This window comes from Scomber japonicus, chromosome 10 (assembly GCF_027409825.1).
Source record: "Scomber japonicus isolate fScoJap1 chromosome 10, fScoJap1.pri, whole genome shotgun sequence".
NCBI classification, from domain to species: Eukaryota; Metazoa; Chordata; class Actinopteri; order Scombriformes; family Scombridae; genus Scomber; species Scomber japonicus.
In genome coordinates, this window is record NC_070587.1 from 9,715,371 (window position 1) to 9,726,776 (window position 11,406).

The 11,406-nt window shown below is 41.7% G+C and overlaps 1 protein-coding gene across 2 annotated transcripts in view; it reads right to left on the reverse strand.

Moving 5' to 3' along the window:
• zbtb7b (zinc finger and BTB domain containing 7B) overlaps positions 1–5,192 on the reverse strand; it is a 45,436-nt gene extending 40,244 nt beyond the window's left edge. For both annotated transcript variants that reach the window (XM_053327188.1, XM_053327187.1), the window contains exon 1: positions 5,152–5,192. The gene's annotated coding sequence lies outside the window, so the exon portion shown is untranslated. The remainder of the gene's footprint in view (positions 1–5,151) is intronic.
• Between the last annotated feature and the right edge of the window lie 6,214 nt (positions 5,193–11,406).

Below are 11,406 nucleotides of genomic sequence, written 5' to 3' on the forward strand. Positions count from 1 at the left end.
GAATATATTAATAAATGATCACAAAATGTAGTCAATTTGAAATGAAAATGTGGTGAAAAGTAAGGCGGAGGAAAACAACAGAATCCGTTTTTGAATTAAGCCATTTAGTCTGCGCATATCTGTTGATACGTGTTACTAAAAGCTAACACGTAGTTAGTATGTGTGTGTGTGTGAGTGTGTGTATTACAAATGCATTTAGTTGCCACATCACTGGGAGGGTCTCAACAAATGCTGTTCTCTACACAAATGAGCTCCCATTTCAGAGGAAGATATTGCAAAAGCACTGGACACACACACGCACACACACACACACACACAGTGAGAAATGTCGCAAAAACTAACTGATCCTGATCAGTTTCCTTTTCCTGTGCTCAGTAAAAATGATCAACCACTAGCACAGATAGTGAGATAAATGGAAAACAAATCGACACATAGAAAACAAGCAAAAACAGCCCATGACGCAAAAAAAAAAGTAAGAAAAGAAAAATGTACAGGTCTGTAGGAGCAAAGAGGGAAGAGAGGACGTAAATGAAAGACATGTCACCTTCCTGACGAACATGACAGCGATGCAGGGAGGGGAGGAGACTATTTGTTTTTACTGTAACTACGATCCATGAATTATATCACAACTTCAGAATAACTGCAGGGAGGGACTTGCAGTCCAGCTGACTGCATCGCCCACTGTTGTGGTGTCAGAAAAGTAAGGAACCAGACAACTGCATGAAAGCAAAAACAACAGATAAGAGGGCAAACTAATAGATAACATCCGTTCCTGATGGACGTCTCATAGAGAAAGCATGTTTCTTTCTTTCACAGTCTGAATGATGGATGGTTGGTGAGCGTTTCTTGAGAGAGCATAAGGGAGGAAGCGATTCAAGTTTGATTCAGTTTTTTTAAAGAAAGTTTGGTTTAAAAAGTAAAATATCCTACATATGATGCATAAGTCATTTTCTGCAAGGATGATAATGTTTCTTTTTTATATATAAACAAAAGTGATTTTCCAAAGGGGATGCTATGCAGCCTTAAGGAATGAAAGCCTCTATTTGCTGCTGGAGTTCCCCTTTGAACATCCTACAAGAAAGGGGTCAGTTTCAGCGGCACAGACTCCCCTGCCTGCTCATGTTTGGGTGTTTATTCTCACTTTCCCTGAAGTGTTGTCTCACTGTACCTATTTATGATAACCGCCCGCTCAGTGTGCACAGAAACAATTGTACTGTTACCAGAAGGGCTGAATCACGATCCCTCCTTCAGCCTGTTGCTTTTAATCAAGCCCTCCTTTTACTTCTCCTCTGGCTCTTTACAAGAAGAAGAAGAGTCATGGCCACCTGCCGATTGGTTGAGGCTGGGTGGTGTGGGCTGCGAGGCTGGTGGTCGAGAGCGAGGGAGGGCTGTCAAATGCTACAGAAACTCATGACAGAAAAGAGGAAATGGCAGATACATAACTTCCTCTATTGACACAGATCGAGTGGGGGCAAGACTCAACTGTAGTGCAGCACACTGGATTACGTCCACCATGTAGTCACCCCTGTAGCATTGCTGCCTCAATGTAGGGAAACAACCAAATATGGTCAAAAATACAGCTTTTGTCCAGAGTTCAAAGCGTGTTGGTCATGGATTATGCCCATTATTAAACACACATAAAACTGATAAGTTGAAGCAGCCATTACACCATGAAATATATTCTTTCTCATAAAGGATGACACATCAGTCTGGCTGCAGTTGTGTAATTTCTTCTTATGTTTTTTGGATGAACAAGACCCAAAAGGGATTTGCGAGACTTTCTCAGAGTAAAGGATGATGCAGAGGAACGAAGTAGACAAACGACCGTGAGAAAAAAGGGTGAAACTCCTTCAAATATTGGGAGCAAAGAGGGAAACCTTTATTTCTTTCAACTTCCAGCCTCCCTCCCCTGTTTTCTTTATGTATCACTCTCTCTCCCCACCTTCCTCCCACTCAGTCGCTTCATGTGAAACTGAAAGACCCATGTCTGAAATGGGGGAATTTATATGGGCTCACATGCCCTAATTATAACATTTCCTGGAACTGCGTGCATACATGTACATATGCGTGCATGCATGCATGCATGCATGCATGTGTGTGTTAGGAGTGTGTGGGTGTTTGGGTGTGTGTGTGTGTGTGTGTGTGTGTGTGTATGTGTGTTCCTCGCCTGACCGACCACTTGATGTCACTTCCCCCAATCCACAAGTTCGTGGACACATGGTAGTCACCAGTCATACTCCAGCAAAGCCATGATCACATGATGTGTCACACCGACTTGCCCACCCCACACACCCACACCCACACACACACACACACAATTCACAAACAAATTCAAACTCAACTCGAATGAAAAATGAGATTCTCAGCTGCATCAATAACTACAGCACTATTCATTGTTTTTAACGTCCAAATTTCTTTAAAAAAATTAACTGAACATTACACCAGACTGTAACTGTGTTCAGGTATTTTAATATACAGTTTAGCCGCACAGACATTTTTAGTTTCCTCTAGTAATCAACAAAGTTCACTTTCTTTATCAAACATGTTATTTAGAGCCGTTTGTGTGTGGTTTTCACTAAGAGTACAGTGTTAGTACTCTTAGTTGAAGGAAGAAATGTGAAACATTTACATGGTCTGCTATTCTCTACAGTGTGTGGTTCAGGTTTTAAACATAAAACCAGGAAACAAATTTGTTTTTTGGGCCTGGGTTTCTTCAGAAAAACTGTTACTGTCATACAATTTAAACTGCATTTACAGCCAGAGGGGAAAAGGCTGTGGGTGGAAAAATACTAAAGAATTATTCTTAATTAATTCATTTGTGAGGTGTCATTTTAAAATCTTTGTTTGCCTTAATAAAGTACATAATTAATGACAAGTTTCAGAAACTTGCCTTTTCGGTTATGTAAAAAAAACCAACAAGAGAAAAAACTCTTTTAAAATTAAACAATAACCAGGCACCAAATTAGCACCGGCCATCAGACAAATGCTAGTAAAATATACAAGTGGCTGGTAGATTTGTTGCACTCACCAGCAAAAAACTATGATAATCTATTGAATGGCTAGAGGAATTTGAACATTAGCTAGTAATTTGGCCAATAGACAAAGGTGCAAAGTTAATTTTGCACCCTGACAATAACCAGATTCCATACCATATATTCATATATTCATATTTTGCATTTTTGCATTTCAATACCAGGCTTTTAAATGAGCTAGAATAATGTTATTAGCCTGAAGCTGAAGACCATGTTGCATCCTCTGCAGTTTAGCAATTATACAGTCGTCAATAAGCTTCCTTAAAAGCAGCATTGCTTAATGATGATTATCTCACACAACACAACAAAACCTATAAATACCATAAACCCGATTTAAACACAAGAGTTTATTTTTGGAATCATTCCTGAACTATCTTTAAAAGCCGATTGCAGTTATAGAGTGTCTGCAGCCGACTCCTCCACAGAGGAGTAAACCTCCAGGTTGCCAATAAAATATTTAAGTGCTTTATTCAGCTCATATTTTTTTCCAAGGTTTTCAGTTAGCTCCTCCTCTTTTGCTGGAGCCCCACCCATCCTTTATAACCATCATCACTCATGAGAACCCTTGAGAACAATGTGTTTGTGATGTAAACTGTGTCAGAGCAGCAAAAAATGTGAGACAGACAGAATAAAACTGATACAGATTAGGCCGTTCTGGATGATTCGTATCAGGGAAATTAGTCAAGCATAATTCCAAGTATCATTTGTATTCCTCAGAGACAGGGTGGGTTGAGCCTGATAAAACCAGAATAAATAACTTTAAAAGATATCAGTCCCTTGTCTCTTATTAAGGAATTTATGGCATTCGTTTCACTCGTGACAAAGTGAATGTGGTGCATTCAAGCTGAAATATGTAATGTTTTTAATTGTATTAAACTGTTAATTAAATTCTGAGCTATGGTGTGGTTTGTTGGGTCTGGTTAAAAACCCCACCAACATCTTACTTCATAATTTCAGTATTTTCACATTATCCGTCAACTCTACTTCATGCCAATGTCATGCCAAAGAGCTTCAAAAATGTGTGTAGATTTTTTTTAAATTCATATCTGTGCCTGAAGGAGTTGTTCATCAATATAAATGTAAGAGTATGTGTGTGGCTTTAAGGTGACAGTTTAATTCAATGATGAGCAGATAAGAAGAAATTCCTATCACCCTTCTACCTGTCACGCTGCATTTTTCCCAACTGCCACTCCGCTGCTTTGGCTTAACTTGGGCACTGAACATTACCTGGTCCCTGTTTGCCTCATGCAGTACTAAAGGTGTCAGTATACTTTAAACAAAGTACCTGCTGTACTGATTCTGATTCCTACACCATTTTGAATGGGCTGCGTCTGAGAGTTTCTGCTACAGTTTCTGAACAGATAATCTGACAATTATGAGCACTTTACGTAGCAACTGTCCAAGTTTGAAGAGGTCAGAATCTAAACAAAATCTCTTTTTTCTAGGGCTCCAAATAACTATTATTTTCATTATTAATTAAGCTGTTGATTATTTTCTCGATTAATTGATTAGTTGTTCTATTCGTTCATTTCAAAATTCCCAAGACGATTTCCTCAAATGTCTTCTTTTGTCCCAACCAACAAGTCCACAACTTAAATATATTCACTTTATGATCATAGAAACAAGGAAATATTCACATTGAGAACCTGGAATCAGATCATTTGGCCATATTCTTTCTTAGAAAATGACTTAATTGAATATCAAAATAGTTGGCAATTAATATAATAATTGTCTAACTTATCAATTAATCCTTACAGCTCTACTTTTTTCATGTTTCAAACACTCCCATCACTTTTCATGTGTCTTACTGAAGGCATCGTGAAGGCTTTCGAGAAGAGTGTGAACTGTCTCATCTCTCTGTGATGTGCAGGCTTCTCATCCAATCATTAAATATTGCCACATTCAAAACACATTTTGTATGAACTTGTTTGTTTGAAGCATACTGAAGCCTTAATATCAAGATAATCTTTGTCCCATTGTACATCTATGGACTAGGATCTTTTGAGAAAAAAAGTCCCTGATGTTTCCACTTGAATGATTGACAGGATAAATAAAAATTCAAAAAAAAGGACTGACACAGAGATTAATATTGTAATGTAACGCTGTGTAAGGTTCCTACCTCCAGTCCATAAACCCAGGAGAAGATGGGTGCCTGCTTTCTTTCTCTCTCTCGTCTCCCTCCTCTTTGGTTGTTTGCTCAGAGGTCAGCAGAGGTCAAACACCTGAGGTAAAAAGGCGAGGAAGTAAAAAAAAAAAAAAACTGATTTAATTCAAGTATTATTCATCTCCTGTGAGTTTGTCAGCCAACAAATATGTGAACAAAGGTTGGGGATGTGATGAACTTACATCAAGACACGACAAAGTGCTGACTAACTGAAACACATGTCTCCTTTTCTTCTGTGAAATAGGTTATAGAGTTAGCCAGCGTGAATGTGGATAAACACACACACACACACACACACACACACAAACACACACAAACACACACACCCAGCCACACACCCACAAGCAATCACATGATGTATCAGATGTAATTTGGGGTGGAGTGGGGGGGTTCTTGTAATAGAACAGAAAAAAAAAATTACACCGATAGAAACCAACCGCTTCCTACTTTGACTTCTTCAGAAAAGAAGTTCTTCAATAGTCAGTAGGGTTGGGAAAGCCCACACACGCATACGCAGACACACACCTCTTTAAACTGAAAATGATGTACAACACACTGTACAGAAGTGGCAGTGTGTACACAATTCTCTGATTTTCACAGCTCAAGAAACACACGCAAACTGTATGTGTGTGTGAGTGTGTTCAACTGCAGATTTAGACTCAAGCATCCAATAATGGAGTGTCAGAGGGAAACAGAGACACCAGCTACATGAAGCAGGCCGGTAGAGAGCAGGGCAGGATGGAGGTCATGTCAGGACAGCAGGAACCAGGGATGAAGCACAGATGTCTAATTATGTTGCAGACAAAAGTCCAACAGAGCTGGCATGAAGAATTTATTTCAAAACCCTGATGGCTCTTCCATGTGTGGGGAATTTTGAACTATCCCTGTGTGAGAGAGCATCTGAAAGTGCTCGCTCACATGACGGCGGATATAACCCTGGCACTCACACAGACACACAAGAGAGGGAACAAAGCAGAAAGACAACAGAGACTAAGGCTTTCTCTTCTCCAAACTTTTCTCTCCTTCAGTCACAAGCTTTGCCCACACACAGACGCTGTAAACGACGTGTCAGCCTCCCACTTGAGCCAGAGAAAACAAAACAAAAAAACGCCTTCGACACAACACCTGAGGCTGTAGAGGGAGAATAAGGCATTAACTACCTGCATGGACGCCTAAAGATTTAACCAAACAAGCTGTGCCCAACACAGGGAAACCAAACCCAAGCCAGTTGAGCTTGTTAGGCCGGTCTGACAGAGGGGCGAGTCAGCAACACATCTACCTCTGTAATGACACACACACACACACACACACACACACACACACACACACACACACACACACAAGCCCACTGGCATGAAAGCCCTCCCCACCCATGAGGCAGGCAGAACTCTTAACCTAACATTACAGCCTGAGCACATCCTATTGTAATACAGGTTAGTGGCAGGATTAAAATAAAACACTGGGTGCGCCATGGGGAGGATGAGTATGATGATAATGATGATGATGATGATTAACAGACCACTGAAGGGAGACCATTAAGGTGCAAGAGGCTAAATAGATCCAGTGCACAGCGTGCCCGTGAGCAGCAGAGGCAGGTGATGTGCGTGAGAGCAGGTTAGGTTTTGGATGTCAGCCGGTGTTCTCGGCTATAATTAGCAGCCGAGTCTCCAGAAATGTACCCGCCGACCCCGCTCTCCCTCTGCCTCTCCCTCTCTCTTTCACTCTCTCTGTCTTTCTCTTCTCACCTGGCCGCCGTGCACAGATGCACATATCAAACAGCACCTGCGGCACCTGCTCCGAAACACACGCGCACACACACACACGCGCACACACACACACACACACACACACACACACACGCGCGCGCGCGCGCACGCAATCACGCAAACTACAGTTCATTTAAGTGCGTTTAAAAGACGAGCCCAAACGCGCTCTGAGTTGTATTGTAAGGGGAAATAAATGTCGACGGGAGTTACCGAATAGCCTACCCGTGACGTGGATACCTAGTCCTCCCGTGACCCCGATCAGAACCGGGAAGGAGGGAGGAGGGAGAGTTTAAGGCGAGCCGGCGCTGTCATGTCACACAGATATGTCTGTCTATGTATAAATAACAACTGACGTACAGGTGTGCTACAGTTTTCTGTCAAATCGACAGCAGACAGGTAGTGCAGTTACCTGGGTGCCGGTGTGTCACCTGTCCTGACTCGTCGCCTCCCACCTGACCGGCCTCCACACTTCCTGGATTATTCCGTCCCACCCTGTCTACTTCTTCTACTTCTGTTTTTTTATCCTCTTTCACTCCGCCGGGGGTCAGCTGCTCCTGTCGTACTCAACTCGACACCCGGTGAGGTTTATTCTTCGACAATCGTGCGTCGGCGTTTCTCCTCGTTGGTCCCACACTGCTGTCGCCTCCTCTCTCTCTGCAGACCGCCGGCTCTCTGGGCTGCTCTGACCCCCCTGTCTGCTTCTGCTGGCCCACTCCAACTCCCAGCTCCTCCTTTCTGAGAACCAGGAAGCGGCTTGCCCTACTTACACCCAGCCGCGGATTGGCTCTGGCAAGGCTGGAGAGGAGACCGCCGGGGTGGGCAGGGCACAGTGGAGGGAGGGAGGGAGGGAGTGAGAGCACGGAGGGGGTCCGGCTTCAGTGCGATAGGCTATTAGTGGTGCCTGTCCTGGAAGCGGGAGGGAGGAGAGAGGTGGGCAGGTTTGGAGACCCCCCTCCCCCGCCCCTCTCGCCCTGCTCCTCCTCCTCCTCCTCCTCCTCTTACCTGTGCGTTTGGGCATCACCGCGCATAGATGGGTAGAGCGCAGCGGGCAGCGAAAGCGGATTGAAGGATATCTGCCGATTGCTTACCTGTCAGATACAAACGCATTTTCAATCGAAATAGACTTAGTGCCCCCCTCCCCCCCGCCTCACCCTCCCTCTCTCCCTCCTATTCCTCCTCCTCCTCATGACCCAGCAAAATTCCTCCCGAAGCCATCTGGAGGTGACCACGGATAGAGATGGACGTCAGCCAGTGAAGGCACCCTAACCAACAGCAGCCTGTGGCCTAAGGCTGATTGATATTTCAAGTTAAACGGAACCTATTGTGATAAATGAAACTCTTTCAGAGGATGTGTCACATCCAGTGAAACGGCAGTAAAGGGCAACACCAACGGGGATTTTTAAAAACGACTTTTGGTGAAAAAGAGAAAATATAAAGGGGATATTGAAATGCAAAACGCACGCAATGTATGGTATTTTTTTCCCCAGAGATTTTGTTTGACAGAAGCTTCATTTCCCTGCAAAAAAACAAAAAACATACTTTCAGCACTCAGGCATGTGCATCCTGTTTGAAGTGGTTATGGGTATGGGAATCACCTCGCTCTTTCAAAGATTGAATATCGTCTCGCTCCAGGAGTGTGTGCTGGTGGGTTTTGAAGTGAGGGTGCAGGAAGTCTATATATAGATAATTTTGCGGTGAGCTCAGCCAGCCCACCTTTTACCACCCCCTAACCTTAAATCTCTGCTTGTTCTGCGGTTGTGCTACCAGACAGTAGTTAAAATACATGTGCAACATATGTTCCACAACTGTAAATGCAATTTATTTCCCAGCATGTTTTGAAGCATGAGAGGAAAGATTTAAGACAAACCCTTGTGTTAGTTTGTAAGTTTCAGAGGTGGATTCACAAGTTTATACATAATTACTATACTGTAATGCAACATGGTAGTATATTGAGGAATAAAGTACTCACACTTGTGAGTTGTCCCCTGAAACTCCCTGCCAGTCCAGGTTGTTTCCAGCAGAGTAAAGACTTCCCTCTAAGTCTATTTCAGAGCCAGAATGACAGGCTGCAATTACAGTCCTGTTTATCCCCCTACCTCTGGTAATCCAGGCTGGTCTGCCATTATTAACCTTTTCCAGAGTCTCCTTGCTCCACATTGGCCTCTGTACTCTTTACAATTAAATGTTCTCATCATACATTAAAGAATAATCCACTTATAGATGCAAAACAGACATACTTCAGCAATAATAATAGTGCAATTATGTAAACTGCATATTCTTCTTCTTACTGTGTTGATCTGATTGTTAAAGTGTTATCTCCATCTAGTGGTCACTACAGAGCAGGTCAGGACGAGGCCTCCACTGCTAAACTTGTAATTCTGCAATTTGAAAATACACAAACCTGAGTAAAAATGGAGCATGTTAATCCCCATGTGCTCATCTTTCACAGCGCTCAGCCACAAAACTCTCCCTCAGTTATGATCACAACTGCCAAGCATGAAAAAAAACAAAAAAACGTGGCAATCATCCTCTTAATGACACATTTATGCTGCTTTGTGAGGCTCACAAGGGCTGTTCAAACTGTGTGCAAATAATAACAAGTGAAAACCCAATATGTTAATGCCTCTTAACTCCTAGCGGTGAAGATAATTATCTCTCTCTGCCTACATGCGCTGGAGGGCTGTTGAAACCCCTTGGACATTAATGAGAGAGGAGAGGGAAAATAAATGTATGTCAGAGAGAAAGGTAGAACAAAGTAGAACATTGGAGGGAGGTAAGGTTAATCAGATGTGTAAATGAGGCTGTAATCCATCCTCATGAAGGTAGATATTACTTTGCTTCCAGTCAAGAGTGGGAGAGATTTAAGTGCCCACATTCACAAGTTTAACCTTGGAGATGAGTGTGCCTGTCCTGTGCTGAGAGGTTCAGGATTAATGCTGGGGATCCAGGAGCAGCAGTAAGCAGGAGTCGGGACTGGGAGTCCGAGGAGAGACAGTTCGTACCCACTCGACACACAGCAGGCAGCACAAGAAGTTATTTTACAGCACACCAGTGTTGTAGCTGAGTCACCAAACCTCCAGTCCCAAATCCTCAGAGATCATGTATGAGTCCAAATCCAAGTCACCAAGGTGACTTCCAAGTCGAGTCAACTGGTACTCAGTAGTCTGATAATCCATCCAGGTAATCCATTTTAAGTAAAATGAAAATGTGCAAATTAAAGGGTCAGTCCACTGAAATTACCAAAAAAATTAGATGAAAATTAAAAAAAAAAATTGTCTTTTTTATTTTAATGTTGTCCTTTCCTGTTGTAACTCACAACACCTTAGATTAATCTGGCGACCCCTTGTGGGGATCCTGAACCCCTGGTTGAGACCACTGTCCTAGAACGTAATGTGAGGATTATCAAAATGCAAATAATTTTCTAATCCACAAATCAATTAACTAATTAAGCCTTGGCTCTGGGGTTTAAGCTTTTTTTTTAATTCTGAGGATTTTGACAGCCTGAAGCGAGTTTACAATGTATTATTAAAAACCCAGGTGTTTATAAGAAGATTCAAGTGTTTTACATTCATTATGATTAAGTTTGACTTCTTTTAGGTCAACAAGATAAGGCTAGTGAATGAAGAAAGGCCTCTGTAGAGTGGAGAAGGTTTTGAAACAGTTAACTATGTAAATAAAATATGACAAAGTAAAATATTTACAATAAATAAGACACTTTGATTTGCGTTTCTGAGGCTGGTTGGGATTGCCGTGTAGGAACTCATGACGTAAGTATGTCTAATATCCTGGCTTTGGTTCTGTTTACACCATTGGAAAATTAAATTTAGAAATAATAATTATATATAATATAATAATTGTAATATATAATAATAATTTTCTATTTTCAAGTTCTTAAGAAAACAGTTGACAGTGTTTTCTGTGGGTACCACGAAAAGTAAGTGAGAGGTTTTATTTTCTACTATATCTTATTTATAATTTTATTTGACAAGTTTTAAAATTTGGGCAAACCAACCATTTAGTTGATTTAACATCAATTTGTTTCGTGGTTGTAATGATGATGAGTTCTGGATGAAAAAACAAAAGAGGAAACAAAAACACCCAGAAGAATATTTGCAGCCTCTTACATTAAACAGCGTCAAGCTGAAAAAATACATTCAAATTTAGGTGTTTCAAGTCCCTGTCCAGCTTACTGACATTCAAGTTTGAGAGGAATTACAAATCAATATTTGCTACATTTTGAATACTGCTACGTTCATACCTCCTGTCACTCCAGTGTTTACTGCCACTTCATTTTAAATACACACATGCACACACTTGACAGAAACTTATATGCAAGCACATGCCTCAACACTCAGCAAGATGATATCTAAACCCACTTTATTCTTACATCCAGATATACACTATCATTATCTTCATCATCATGATTGTTGAGTAGCATCATCAT